The sequence below is a fragment of the Eschscholzia californica genome, unplaced genomic scaffold (genome assembly GCF_041429995.1).
Source record: "Eschscholzia californica isolate CP2 unplaced genomic scaffold, dmEscCali1.0.p SCAF_4, whole genome shotgun sequence".
In the NCBI taxonomy this organism is placed as follows: domain Eukaryota; kingdom Viridiplantae; phylum Streptophyta; class Magnoliopsida; order Ranunculales; family Papaveraceae; genus Eschscholzia; species Eschscholzia californica.
Genome location: NW_028238461.1, coordinates 23,850,455 through 23,866,339, shown reverse-complemented (window position 1 = coordinate 23,866,339; position 15,885 = coordinate 23,850,455). Strand labels below are relative to the sequence as shown.

The 15,885-nt window shown below is 35.8% G+C and overlaps 1 pseudogene; it reads left to right on the top strand.

Moving 5' to 3' along the window:
• The first annotated feature begins 9,913 nt into the window (after positions 1-9,913).
• LOC147543778 (abscisic acid receptor PYL2 pseudogene) lies at positions 9,914-10,825 on the top strand (annotated as a pseudogene).
• Positions 10,826-15,885: the final 5,060 nt, after the last annotated feature.

The following is a 15,885-nucleotide window of genomic DNA, read 5'->3' as shown; positions in this document are numbered from 1 at the left end:
GCGACCTTCGCCGGTGAAGACGATGAGGTGGCAGAGAGAGGTGATATGATGGATGAGAGGGGGTGATGACTAGTTAACGGTGTTATAACAGAATCTGAAAAAGGGGATCATCTGGGTATTGTCTATAGGGGGCTAGGCAGGAAGCTAGTCACAAAGTTGGGGGCAATTTGGGAAATAACCCAAAAATTAACTAACTTGTCTCTCGCCCCCTAATCTTCATCTTCCTCAAACCTCATCCACCTACCACATATTCTGACCACCAACAATTCAGACCACCACCTTCATATCTCACCTCCTCTTTTCCCTTTCTTTCTCTTATTTCTTGAAGAAGATTTTTCTTTATTCTTCAAAGTCGGGGCCTAAAAGAATTCATCGAAGGATCATATCTTCTGCATGATATTCACCAATGAACAGTCTCGACATTTGTGTAACTAATCTCTAAGAGTAAATTGTTGATGTTATCCTGAGACCCACAACAACATTGTTCTTCCTTGGACAACTCAGGGAAGCTTCTTTCTCTTGCTTCAAATCTTCTCTCTGACATATTTTCCTAGAGAGAGAGACATTGGGAATTATTCTAGGATTTGACACTCGCCCTAAATCAATTCTGCTTACCTTTCAAAATATTTGTACGCGGGAAGAGTTCAGATCCTCGTTGATTTTCCAAACGTTTTTGAATTTGGTCTTTTATTCTAGGTGTGTGTATTTCCAATGAGTTTTGATCTATTCGATGATCTAGGGTTTGTATCTGAATTTCTGATTGGGGGGTTTATAGCAAGAAATTTATTTTCTTTTTAATGAAGAAAGATAAATCCCCAAATCAACATCATCATGGAGGAGGTTTACCACCTCCATCTTCATCATCGTCAAATTGTTAATCTTCATTTGCTTCATCTTCAAACAACTTTGAGACATAAGAGTTCATCACCTTCTTCAAGAAATAAGAGAGAGAAAGAAAGGGAAACGAGGAGGAAGAGAGAAGAAGAAGGGAGAGAGAGAAAGAGAGAGAGAGGGAGAGAGAAAGAGAGAGAGAAAGAGAGAGAGAGGGAGAGAAAGAAAGAGGTGAGAAATGAAGGTGGTGGTCGGAATCTGCGCTAACCGGAATTGTTGGTGGTTGGAATCTGTGGTGGGATGAGTTTGAGGAAGATAAAGATTAGGGAGCAAGAGACAAGTTAGTTAATTTTTGGACCAAAAAATAAATGTCCCCTACGTCAAACCTGATTGACTAAGTCTTTATTCCTCGTTGAATGTACTAAACTTTCCTCTTTTAGTTAGGTGATCTTGAAATTATTATATTTAAAAAGGAAAAAAAACTCTCTTCAACAATATTATCTATATCCCAAGATTCTAAGTGCTCTCAACAAAAAAAAGAGTTTCTAAGTGAGATTCCTTTTTGAGGAGAGAGAGACTCTCCTTTTTTCCCCAAACCAAAACCTTAAACTGCTATCTTCTACTGCAAATCCAACACGATCTCACCATTAAATCTCACATGCAAACACAGATATCAACCACCAACTACCACATATAAACATCCACCCACGAAATTAAAGCCAATCACAGATACACATAAAGGCTTGATTTCATCTAATAATACCCACAGTCAAGTAACTCCCACTACTTAGGTTAGTATACATGAGATCCCTCAATTGTTTAGAAACTTGCATGACGCCATCTCAGTGTAAGAAGAGCTCCCCCTTCTTCTGTCCAATAAACCCGCATTCCTTTTCATTCTCTCACCCAAATCCAGCCTAAACCTTCAACCTAATCCACTAGAAATCAACCTTTTCTATATACATCCTAGTTATTACTTCCTTAGAAGAATCCAACAGAACTACACCCTCAAGCAATCATCCTCAATTTTTTAGGGTTAAAGTGCCCCGGTGTCCATTCGCAGCAGTTAGAAGATCAAATCTACACGAAGAAACTTGTGCGTAACGGCGAGCGTGAACCATATCCCAAATCGGCAAACAATGTCTCTATTAGCCAATCAGGAAAGTAATTCTTAACCGATGATCTATTTGTTTATAAAAGTTTAGAGATCTTGCTTACTCTACTGTTTTTGTTGTTGTTATGATCTTGATTAATTAGCTAGGTGGTTATTGATTGTCTTGAATATCCTTTCTGTTGGCTAGCTCCTTGTAGAATCTCTGTGTGTTTAGACTTGTTTTTTTTCTTCTCTTCACCACTATAGCCCATCCCCCTTCTGCTGGCCTTTTAGGCTTAAGCTGGAGCCTAGGGTGCCTTTCATCAATTTCAGGACCAGTTGGAGGTGCTCTTATTTTACTCTGTTTGCCTCTTTTATCTCTGTCTGGTTTGGATTTTGGTGTGGTCTTAAACTCTTTTTTCTTAGTGGCCCCATGGACTCTCAACAGTCCACAGACAACCACAACCCAATAAACTTGGCCTTTCAGGCCTGGAATGTGAGGGGGTGTGGAAACTTTACCAACAGAAAGCATTTGTCGCGTGTAATTAAAGAGCATAATCCTGATTTCATTTTCTTGTCCGAAACCAAATGCATAAATGTTAACTTGGACAAAGTTCTGAATATTGGACACATTTATAACCACCATAAGGTCAGTCCCGTGAACAAAGTTGGTGGGTTGGCTCTTTACTGGTCTCCTAACTATACTCTGGACATCTTGTACACGGACCAAAACACGATCCATGCTAAAGGCACCCAAATTGATAATAACTATCATTTTTATCTCACTGGGTTTTATGGGTGCCCATATAGCAACAACAAAATGAGACCGTGTGAGAACCTAGCTAGCCACACCCCCTGACAATCGAGACCCTTGGTTAGTAATAGGCGATCTTAATTGTATTCTGCACTCGTTTGAAAAATTAGAAGGGAAAGAGGCCTAATGCTCAAGCATGAATAAATGCAAGTAGGTCATTAATAGCCTAGGTCTCCATGACATTGGATACTCTGGCTATCTCTTCACTTGGACAAACAAACAATTTAAGGGCAATCTTATTCAGGAGAGGCTACATAGAGCTCTAGTCAATCATAATTGGCTTTCCATCTTCCCTCAATCCAAACTCACTCATCTTCCCACTCTGGGCTCTGACCATAATCCCATCATTCTCACTACCAAACCTAACTCCTCCTTGGGTCGCAAACCCTTCAAATTCATCCGTACTTGGATGTCTCATCCAAACTGTGCGCAATTCATCAAATCAAATTGGACTTCTATTCCTAATCAAATCCAGTCCAAACTCAACTCTTTGGCCACCCGCTTGTCGAAGTGGAACAAAGAGGTCTTCGGTCACCTGGACACTAACATTAAGCAGCTCACAAACAAAATCCAGAACATCCAAGACCCGGTAATTTTTCATGAGACCTTCACCCAAATCGAAACTCTTCTCCTCCAGCAAGAGAGTTTATGAAAAAAAATCCAGGATTGCCAATATTAACCTGGGGGATAGGAACACCAAGTACTTCCACGCCAGAGCTGTCACTCGGAACAGAAAAAATCAAATGCACTCCATTAAAAAAGATGACAAAACTTGGACCAATGAAGAAGCAGAAATCTCTACCATCTTCTCAAATCATCTACTTAACATCTCTACTTCGGCTGGTTCTAGTTTTTCCACCAATCTACTGAATTGCTTTTCTCACCAAATCAATCCCCTTCAGAATGATACCCTTATCTCTACACCTGTGGTTGAAGAGATTAGAAAGGCCATCTTCTCACTCAAGCCTGAGGCAACTCCTGGGCCAGACGGCTACCCCATGTTTTTCTACCAATCCAACTGGGACACGGTGAAGGATGACATTATTGATATGGTCACTCATTTCTTTAGCACGACGTCCCTCCCACCTCAGTCCAATCATACACACATTTGTCTTCTCCCTAAAACCAAAACACCTCAAACCCCGTCCGACTTCAAACCAATTAGCCTGCTCATTACAACCTACAAGATAATCACTAAAATCATGGCTAACCGTCTCAAAATCTTCCTTCCAGATCTTATCTCCCCCTTTCAGGCCGCGTACATGTCTGGTAGGCAAATCACGGACAATATCCTTATAAGCCAAGAACTAGTCCATTCCTTTAAGAAGATCCGCAGGTTTAAACGCTACTTCGGCCTCAAACTTGACATGTCTAAAGCTTTTGACCGCATCGAATGGAGCTATCTCGAGAAAATCATGACTCTCATGGGTTTCTCTCCTCACTGGATCAATCTGATCAAAGCTTGTCTAAACTCCAGCACCATAGCAGTGCTCATCACTGGTCGTCCTGGTTTAGCCTTCGAGGTTAGTCGAGGTATCAGGCAAGGCGACCCCCTCTGTCCCTTTCTGTTCACTATTGCCATGGAAGGTCTTAGTCGTATGCTGGAAAACAAAAACAACCAAATCCCTTTCGTCGGCTTCCCCATCCCCAACTCTAACCTCACCATTAAGCATATCTTATTTGCTGATGATTGCGTTATTTTCGGCCAAAACTCTCTTGAAAATGTGCACAATCTCAAACAAATTCTTAAAGAATTCAGTGAGGCCTCATGTCAAATGATTAACTATGCTAAATCCAATATCTTTTTCACCAAAAATTCACACCCCAAATTCAAAAGAATGATGATTCGCAATCTTAAAGTCCATCAATCTTCGTCCGGAGATAAGTACCTTGGCACATATCTTTTCATCGATAGAAACAAACAAGCTTTCAACTCCCTTTTAACCCAAATTAAAAACAAACTCTCCAAGTGGCAAACCAACCTTCTTTCTCAAGCTGGTCGTTCAATAGTCATCCCAACTATTGCAGCGGTCGTTCCCCGATACCAGATGCAATGCTTTGCCATTCCCAAAGGCATTTGTAACAGCATCGAGTCCCTCCAAAGGACTTTCTGGGGGAGAAAATCCAAAAAACTTCACACCATCAACTGGCCCGCCATTTGTAAGCCACGCAAATTAGGTGGGCTAGGTATCCGTCTTTCGCTTCTGGATAACCATGCTTTCCTCAATAAACTTAATTGGCGTCTTCTCAACAACCCCCAATCCATTTGGGTCCAAGTCTTCAAAGCCAAGTATTTCCCTGAATCTAATAAACCCTCCCCCCTTAAGGTTAATCATTCCTGGCCTTGGAAAGCTATCAGTAAACATTTCAGTCATATGGAAGGTCTGGTCTTCTGGGATATCAATAAAGGTACACAAATTAGTATATGGCACGATCTCTGGATCCCGAACCACCCTCCCCCCATAAACAATCAGAATAACTCTAGCCTCGAATGAGTTGCCCAGCTCATTACAAATAACAACTGGAATACTAACTTTCTTAATAATTATTTTGATAATAATACTTGCAGCGCGATTCTTAGTATTAACTTGCTGAATGATAAGGAGGATACCGCTAAATGGACACTCACTAAATAAGGTAACTTCTCTGTTCAATCAATGTATAATTATTTGAGAACTGTGAGTAATGAACCTATGCATGACACAACGAACTGGTTCTACATTTGGAATATGAACACTATACCACGCATAAAACTATTTCTATGGAAATGTTGTACAAACAGTCTACCAGTAAGGGACAAAATTGCCAGGTATATTGGTAACATATACAATTGTACATACTGTGATGAAAATGAAACTATAGACCATGTGATGTTACACTGTAGCTATGCCAGAGCAATATGGTCTCACTTTCAGGTTAGATCTGAACAATTAACTACAGTTAAGCAATGGATTCAAAAATGGGAACAATTAAATGAGGAAACTACAACTTTATATGAAAAAAATTCTATGGTTATTTGGAAAGCTAGGTGCAAGAATTGCTTTAACTCACCAAAACAAACACCAATACAGATGATCATCCGTATCAACAATACGTCCACCACACCACTCAAAATTGAATCATCAGTAACCAATAAATGCAGGAAAAAACCAAGGCAACAACAATGGAGACCTCCATCGACACCATTTCTCAAAATTAATGTGGATGCTTCCTTTATGCAATTGACGGAACCAGCTGGAATAGGTGTATTATCCATGATGAAGAAGCAAATTTTATCATAGCTATCACAGACACTGTCAGAGGACAAAATTCAGAAGAATGTGAAAGCTTAGCCATACACTACGGTATCTTATGGCCGATCCAACTTCAAATCCAACATGTTCACATCGAAAGTGATAATCAAGACATCATCAAATACATCAATGATCAGAGTGATGGTTTACACTGGCAATCCAAACAGATCATCTCCAAGTCTCTAGATCTCAAGAATCAGTTCACAGACATCATTTTTACTCGTGCTCCCAGGGAATGCAACTCCAAAACAGATGCTCTAGCCAAATGGGGTAGAAATAATTGTCAGAAAAAAGTATGGAATGTAGTACCTTCTTTTATTTCCGCTTTAAGTTAGTTAACCTTAGTAAGAATTTTGTGGTTTTACTTTATTTATATCTCATCAAAAAAAAAAGTGAGATCCTTTTTATTTCATCAAAAAAAAAGTGAGATCCTTTTTACTATTTTATTACTTGTAAAATGTTGGATAAGTATATGCTATGAATACTTTTCTTTTTTTTTTTTTTTTTTTTTTTTTTTTTTGTTGAAAGGATATGCTATGAATACTATCGGGACATCCTACTCAATAATTTTTTAACTCCCGTAGAAAACTTTCTTCTTTTGGGTATATCCGAGGCTCCTTCATTGATTAGAGTTCTCAACTACTCCTCTTTTAGATAAAGGACAAATCTGCCACCTGACATGCTTATTAGAAATATGAAAATCACAAGAATCTATCTACAAATTAATGTAAAATAAATGCTTCAAACACAACCTTCCCCCTCCATACAAACTATTATCATAAATTTATAATTTCTTTAGGCATCCATTTAGATTTTAGGTTAATCTTTGTCTAAAACATTAGGAAGTAACATTATCTTGACATTAAGTTTTGATCCATAATGAAAGTTGAACTAAAAAAATTGGCAAAGTAGAGCGTGAAGAAAACAAATAATGAAGATTTGAATATGTAGCGACTATAGTTGTAGCAAATATAGTTGCATGTTTTTATCTTAAAATCTTAAAACATATTTTTTGTATCCAATTTATATGTCTTTTCAGCTTCCAAAACAAGTATAAATTTGTAAAAAGGCTTGTTTTAAAGTCTGAATTGATTATAGAAGTACATACATGCAAGTACTGAAACTTTACAAGTAAATTTTATATTATTTATTGAAGATTTTATATTCAGATTTAACAAAAAAATACACTGCACCTAAGTACATAAGCAAGTTCAAGCTGTTCACAAACTGAAAATCAGTCGCCTAATCTCCAAAAATATAACTCAGTTAATCAATGACAATCTGTTAGCTTCTGTGATGAATGAATTTCCAGGCAACGTACATCACCTTAAATTATGGTTGAAAGTATCTATCTGGTAAAGAAAAAGTCTTTGATATAGGAAGAACAGTGGTTAGTATAAGAAGTGCGTTAGACAGGGAAAACATCCCTTTTAGTATAGGGAGGGACACATATCATTTGTTTTCAAAATATCTCAAAATCCGTGGAATAAAATAATGGGTCCCTCCTCTAAAACTTTATACGGTAAAAAAAAAGGAGATGAAAACCCTAAAAATCTTGGAAAGACAGTATAAATCAACTAATTGAACATGATGTAACTTAGAAAATATATAAACGACATTTTCAAAATAGTTTTAGTGTTTAGGTCGTTTTTTGTTCCAGTCCGTAAAGATCTTCAATTGGCTAGAATGAAAACGATCAACATTTTCGACCAAAGCAGATGAAGTCGCTTTATTTTTCGACCATTCATCACAAAAAATACGTCATAGTTTATCTATTTTCCCTAAACACTAAAGTCTTTGATATAGGAAGAACAGTGGTTAGTATAAGAAGTGCGTTAGATAGGGAAAACATCCCTTTTAGTATAGGGAGGGACACATTTCATTTGTTTTCAAAATATCCCAAAATCGGTTGGAATAAAATAATGGGTCCCTCCTCTAAAACTTTATACGGTAAAAAAAAAAGGAGATGGAAACCCTAAAAACCTTGGAAAGACAGTATAAATCAACTAATTGAACATGATGTAACTTAGAAAATATATAAACGACATTTTCAAAAAAGAAGTTTCGACTTAACATAAATTGAAATTTTTTAACCAAAATTGAAAATGTAAACAAATTCCGTCCACAACAGATAAACTATGACGTATTTTTTGTGATGAGTGGTTGAAAAATAAAGCAACTTCATCCGCTTTGGTCAAAAATGTTAATCGTTTTCATTCTAGCCAATTGAAGATCTTTACGGACTGGAACAAAAAACGACCTAAACACTAAAACTATTTTTTCAACTATAGAAAAAGACAAAATAAGAATTTTTTTTAAATGAGACATATTATCTTCATTTTTTTCCATATTGATAAGCGGAGTCATATTATCTTCATTATGTATGTCTTCGTTTAAGTCGATGGCTCGATGCCATAATTTAACTCGTGCCTCCGTTTAAGTCGAAGGACTCTTATGTCTTGGTGTTGGTTGCCCCATTCATTAATGATAGTTTCTCATTCATGAAATTTTGAAGCATCATTAAGAGCTTGTATAAGATAGTAATAATAGTAAACTTCTGCATTTTGTAGTTTTTGTTATGTTAATGGTGATGTTGGTAGTAGTGACCTATGTTACGGTTAAGTTGTTTGTGTTTGAAAAAACTATACAAACGAATAAGTATTAAATTTATTCTTACTTTTTATTCAAGATCTTATATTTTAGAACTATTTATTAAATGATTCTTATAACACTCTCCTTAAACTAACTTGGTATAGGAAGAGCAAATACATAAATTGAACCTCTTTAATGCATTGCCCATACCAAATGATGCTCTTCCTATACCAAAGACCAAGAAAAATAGGCAACGTCGTTTGAATTTTATTCCGTCACCATTTACCATTAATTATCTAACAATTTATCCACCACCCTTTGGTGTAACGGTTGGACACCCCACTTAAACCCATGAAGTCGTGAGATCGAGTCTCGCTGGAAGCAGTTTGCTATCAAGATTTATCCCATGTAATTTAAGCAATATATATAGTAAATATTGTAATAAATTTGTCCGGCTTTAGGCCTCTTTCATATTGTCGGGCTTTAGGCCTCTTTCACATTGTCGGCCATTAAGCCTCTTTCATTATAGTTTAAATTAGGCGGTTATCGTGCTCATCACATCTTCATGATGTATCAATGCCTTGTAACGACTAACGTAGATCGTAGTCGATTTCTCAAAAAAAAAAAAAAAAAAAAATCTAACAATTCCAATAGACAGAAACCTTTATCACCATAACAATTTCACTCATATATTCAGTTTTTCATTAGTGATTTTAGTTTGCTAGAGATGGAGATGAAAACTTTCTAAAATTAGAATATTTTTCAAATTAGGGTTCCAATTACATTGAAAACAGTATTTTTAATATTATTATTTAAATACATATTATTAATATATTATTATAAAATGTTAAATAAAATATACTATTATTTCTCCATTTTATCATAAATAAGTAGAATATTTTGTTAAAATTATTCAATTCGGTATCAATAAAGGGCTGTGGTAAAGTTATTTTTGGAATGTCAATTGACATTCTACAAGAGTGTAAGAAAGTTAGAGTCCGCTCTCCGTCCTTAGGAAGTATCACGCCAAATGTTGTGATAATATCTCTAAAAATTTTACGAAATGTCAATGGCCATTTTGTATACAAATTCAAAATCTAAAAAATATCAACCACATTTTAGGAGACTCTTAATATCAACAAATGTCTTATCATTGGACACACAATACATTAAAATCTTAATCCCCTAGCTCTCTTAAGTTGATGAGCTGCTAAGAAGTTGACTCTAGATACACGGATATCATCAAAAGGAAAGAAACAAAGGTTGGTCATTAAAACCCTCATTACCCTCATTACCCTTTCAAGAGAGGAGAGGTAACTCATATTCTCTTTCTCCAACACACACAAACAGTACTTCTATATATTTCTTCTCTTACCCTCCATTTTCTAATCTCTATCCCTCATTCTAGCTTCACACTCATCCTTACTACTCACATTTTCCTCCTAATACCCTAATGGATTCTAACCAATCTTCATATGGTCTAACCAATGAAGAATTTACACAACTTGAATCTCATATTAATCAATACCATAAATTTGATAATCACACCCCAAATACATGCACATCTTTAATAACTCAACATATCGATGCTCCGGTTAGTATTGTATGGCCTCTTGTTAGGAGTTTTGATAGTCCTCAAAAATACAAACATTTCATTAAGAGTTGCAGAATGATAAATGGTAATGGAGGTGTAGGAAGTGTTCGCGAAGTTACTGTCATATCAGGCTTACCAGCTTCTACGAGTACCGAAAGACTAGAAATCTTGGATGATGAGAAACATATCTTGAGTTTTAGAGTTGTAGGAGGTGAGCATCGACTAAATAATTATCGTTCCATTACTTCGGTTAAGGAGTTCGTTTCAAAAGAAGGAAAAGTTTATAGTATTGTTTTGGAGTCTTATATTGTTGACATACCCGAGGGGAACACCGAAGAAGATACAAAAATGTTCACCGATACTGTTGTGAAGTTGAATCTTCAAAAGCTTGCAGTTGTTGCCATGGCTTCCATGTGAATGATTCAAGGGTAAAGGATCCATGCATGGTAGCAATGGTGGAAGTTTCTCTTTTCCTTTTTTCTGTTGAAATCTTTTGATTTTGGTTAGTTTTTGGTATTATTTGAACTTCCAGATTGTGAAGGGTAGAAGGAAGCAAGCTGGACAATTGATTATTTTTAGTACTGGTGGGTGAGTTTTGTTATAATGTTATGGGGTTCTATTCAAATTATCTTCCTTTCTTGGTTAATGTGAAGTAACATTAGTCATGTTCTTTGCACAAAGTAAATATACATATAGTTGATTTGATTGTTCTTTTCTAAAGGTGATAGAGTATCTGTGTCTCGAGCTCGAAACCTAGAGGATCCAAACCAACTTGATACCCGCTCCAATCAAATAAAAATTTGAGTACGTGTGGGTTGTGAAACTTAATTACCTTGATTGAGTGTGCATGTGTCTCTCCAAAGATATTTGGATCTTACAATTTTGACAAAAGAAAAGATTGAGCTAGTTTGACTGTTTGAGTTCGACTTAATAAGTGGTTGATTTCAAAAAAAAGTATGGTAACTGGTTTCACGCCCCAAAGTACTACTTTGATAGGTATGACTATAATAATTAGTTCTAGAAAGATGGTATTATTTTGATAGGTATGATCTCTTGTAGCTAGAGACTAGAGTAGGTAGTATAGTTTTTTGAAGAAAAAATGAGTGAGGGATCCAAAATTTGGGGAAACGAGCAGGAACACCATTTTCGGCCAGAAATGAGCTTCCAGTCCAAATGTCAGGACAGCTCATTTTTTTCTGATCTTCATTTCTTTTTCTCCCCCCTCTTGCCCTTGGTTTGAAAATCAAACGAAATTTTGGAATCCCGCGAGCAAACTCTCTCTTCTCGTTTTCTTTCTCTCTTTAAAACTTTAAAAAATCATGGATGTTGATTATCTTCTTCCCCTCCCTCTATACAAATATTTCGAAATCTGGAATTTTTTTCTTTCTCTCTCTAAAACCTTCAGAATACCATGGACGTTGATTATCTTTTTCCTCTCTATCTCTCTGAAGTAATCTTCCTCTCTTTCTCTCTCTAAAAATTTTCTGAAAATTCTTCCCCTCTCTCTCTAAACTTCTAATATCTCTCTCTAAAAAAAATTTTGTAAATTTTGGAGAGAAACAGAGGAAGAAGATATGTAAATTTTCTGGAAATTTTCTCTCTCTATATAGATATTTCGAAATCGATTATATTCTTGCCATCTCTATCTTTTTGAGAAAAAGGAAAGTAGTAGGATTGGAGAAAGAAAATATGTTTATCTTAAGTTTAAGGGTAATGACCATGATATCATAAGAAAAATGCTACAAGTACACACAATTTTTACTAAATCTTTGGCATGACTCATCTGGGTAAAGAATCAGATTGTAGTCAAACTTTGAAAGAACTTTCCGTGATTCATTATTTAGTAGATTAGAATCATTAAAAACACGAATTACAACAAGCCACATAGGATATATGTCAAGAGTCTCTAGTTTTTCTTGTTCTATATAATTACTCTAGTGAAAGTGAGTTAGCGCGCATGTCAAAGATGAAGTAAAACTTCTATGTACTTGTAATATTTCCCTAATCATAATGTGACCAATTCACCCAATTGGCCAGAATTTTATTCAGCATTCCTGTTTAGTCTTTTTTCTTTGTTATCGTGAGAATATTGTCAAGTAATTACTTTTATCCTAATTTTACATTTTTCTTTATTTCTGTCTCTTTTACATTTTTTTTGTTTCTCTCTTATCAATGTTCATCTTCTTTCTCTATCTTCATTTTCTTCAACAATTTTAATCAACTTCAACATTCATCATCTTCTTCAACAATCTTCCCTCTCTCACTTCTCGTTCTCTCTCTCTAAACCCTAATTAGGTTTGTGTTTTTCAAAAAAAACTTCCAAGTGAAATCCAAATTGTGTTTCTTCCTTAAAACCATATACTGAATTTTCACTCACGCGTTTTCCCTTTCTCTAAATCCAAATTGAGTTCAGGTTTTTCAGAAAAACTTCAAAGAACTAATAATTGTCAAATTAGGGAAAACATTGGCTAAGGATTGTGACAATATTGGACTTGATATTTTCCATTATACCATATATGTATGTATGTATATATATATATATATATATATATATATATATATATATGTAAAGTATGTATTTATGTAACCTGATAAAACACAAAAGAGAATTTCATGATTTTCCTCATACATAAAACCTATTCATAATCTCTTATGATATCCAGAGTCGTTCTCTAACAACTTCGATCCTTGCTGATTTTTTTTTCGGTTGTCGCCAACCGAGTTCATCACTATCTTGTCTCGTTTATCTGCACTGAGGTCTTTGGCTTTTGGATTTCTTTCTTTATCCGATTTTATATCGAGGTTTTGAGTATTTTGCGGTTACTTTCTTCACAAGGTTATGCTATTGTGTTCATGTGCTATGGAATCTTCACCGAGTTCTTCTATTTTAATTGCTACTTTATCTCCCTTGGCACCAACTATGATATTCTACATGTACCTTATCTCTATGATAAATTTGAAACTTGATTTAGAATTTCTTTATTGTGTCCCCATGTTGTATCTTGATAATACGGTTTCTCCTCCTAAACCCACACTAGTTTTTCCTACAGGTTCGTTAACTCTTAATCCTCCTTATGAATCTTGGTTAACAACATATTGTCTTATTTTTTCGATCATTTCTAGTTCTATCTCCAAAGAGGCAATGACAGATATCAGAGGCTTAACCCGAGCAGCTAATATTAGGGATAAGCTCAATCAAACTTATGCTAGTCTATGCATCAGTCACTCTCTTCAACTCAAGGAACAAATTCAGCGTATTAAGTGAGGCAATTCATCAATAGCGGATTATGCTCGTAACTACAGGTTTTTAATTACGTGAAACTTAAGCCACCACATGTCATCATATTTCCGAAGCTGGAAAAGTATATTGGTTTCGAATGGTCTCGGCCTAGATTAGGAGACTCCAGTTCGATATATTCTCCTTAAACCACCTCTACTGATTTTTATTAGGAGTGAACATCGGTTGGATAACCGACTTTTTGAGCCTATCCATAGTCCAATCCAAAGGGTTCAATTATTATAAATTTCAATCCGAACTAATCCGTTCATGGTTTGGTTCGGTTGTCGAACCAAACTATGCATGAAGGGTTTGGTTCGGTTGAATAACCGAACCAAAGGTCAAAAGTTTTCCAAGAACAAACTTCCGAATTTTCAACTTTAAAACTAGCTACAATTATACTTAGAACGTGCTAAAAAATATTATTATCTCACAAACCCTTAAGTCTACATGTACGTGATTAGTTCGACACATATTATCAACATTTGAGAAAGAGAAAAAATGATAAACAATTGAATAATATATTCTCACATATATAATATATAGAAAGTAATAATAAATGGTTTGGTTCGGTTTCTTCGGTTATCCGTCAAACAAATCCATAGACCGAACCAAACCACTCGGTTTTTATATTTTAGTATCCAAACCAATCCGGATAACCATTGGATTGGTGTCCAAACTGCCCAAATCTATTTGGCCGGTTCGGATACTAAATGTACACCCCTAATTTTTATACTTCAGGGTCAAGATGGTGTTATTAAATGTTTTTGACTCGTTCCTCATATTACTGAAGGTGTTGATGCCTATACACATCATTCGGATCATCGTGAATATCGGTTTCCAAACACTCCTCTCAATCCCCCTCGTCATGACAAACGCCCCTCTCGGTCATCACTCATCAGTGGCATTTATTTACAAGTAGTGCAAGAAGCCCGACCGTTCTGCCGACTGGTGCTTCTTGCTCACTTGTCAACCACCACACCTCCAATAGCAAGACTCTCTTTGTCGTCGTAATTAGTCATCACCACGATGACGACACCAAGAATCCCCTTCTCGTTGGACCTGTGATTCACCTCATCCACATGCTCATGACCAATCTCTTCCACATTGAGAATCCCAAGCTGCCAATGTTATTGAACCCTCCCCTTGTTCTTCAGTGTCTCGTCATCACTATACTCAGATTCACTTTGGTATGTCGAAAGTGGTGCCTCCCATCATATGACGTCAGGTTCCGATAACTTTTCTCACTTAACTCCCAATTTTAGTTATAAGAGTTTATCGGTAATGGTGTGCCTCTCACCATTCAACTTATTATCTATAAGCAAACTTGTTGACGATCTTCACTGTTTTGTTATCTTTTCTAAATATGGTTTTGTTATTTTTCAGGAGATAACGAATTCTCAACATTGGAACTAGGCGGAAATATTTGTTTTTCTTGGATGAAGCTCATTCATCATTTTTTAGTTACACCTCAGTTTCAGTCAAAGTAACGCTTGCTATATGGCATTTTCGTCTTGGTCACATGCCTTCTAGGGTATTAAATATTTTAATTAAGGATTATTTAATTCAGTTTTCTCCAAGAATGGTATGTCTTCTACTTGTATTTCTTGTAATATGAGTAAAAGTCGTACACTTTCATTTATTTCAATAATAAATGAGCTTCTTCTTCAAATGCTCCTAGCACATTAATTTATGGTCGGTTCTCCATTGTTCCTAATTCTAATGGTTCCGAATTTTATGTGATTTCGTTGATGATCATAGTCTTGGTTTTATCCACTTTCTTCTAAATTTGATTTTTTCAAGTCTTTTTGAAATTTAAATCTCTAGTAGAAAATCATTTAGAATCTAAAATAAAAAATCTTCAGCTAGAAAAGGGAGGTGAATTTCGAAATACCCAACCTTTAAGTTCTTAAAGTGCAAACGACATAGACAAACGTATTTCTTGCCCTTATACACTTGCTTAATATGCTTGTCTAAAACACAAGCACTGTCACGTTACTGGACCTGGACTGAGTCTTTTATTTCATTGTAGGTTACCCGCTATTTATTGAGTTAAAGCCTTTCAAGCAGAAATTTTTTCCACTAATCAAATGCTTATGCTAGTACTCTAGGTTGTGTTTTCCTTTGCCACTCTATAGAGTATGCCACCTTCCTACTCCATGTTGCGTTCTTTTGGCTGTCTTTGGTTCCTTTATTTGTGACTCTATGCGCCTAACAAATTTTTTCCTTGTAGCTTTCCATGTGTGTTTATTGGTTATAGTTAATTTTATAAGGTTTTCAAATGCCTAGATCCTACCACCAAGAAGGTATTTATCTCTCACCATGTTATCTTTGATGAAGCTATTTATACATTTAAAACGTCCGATCTTGTATCTAGTTAGCTTTCTCGAC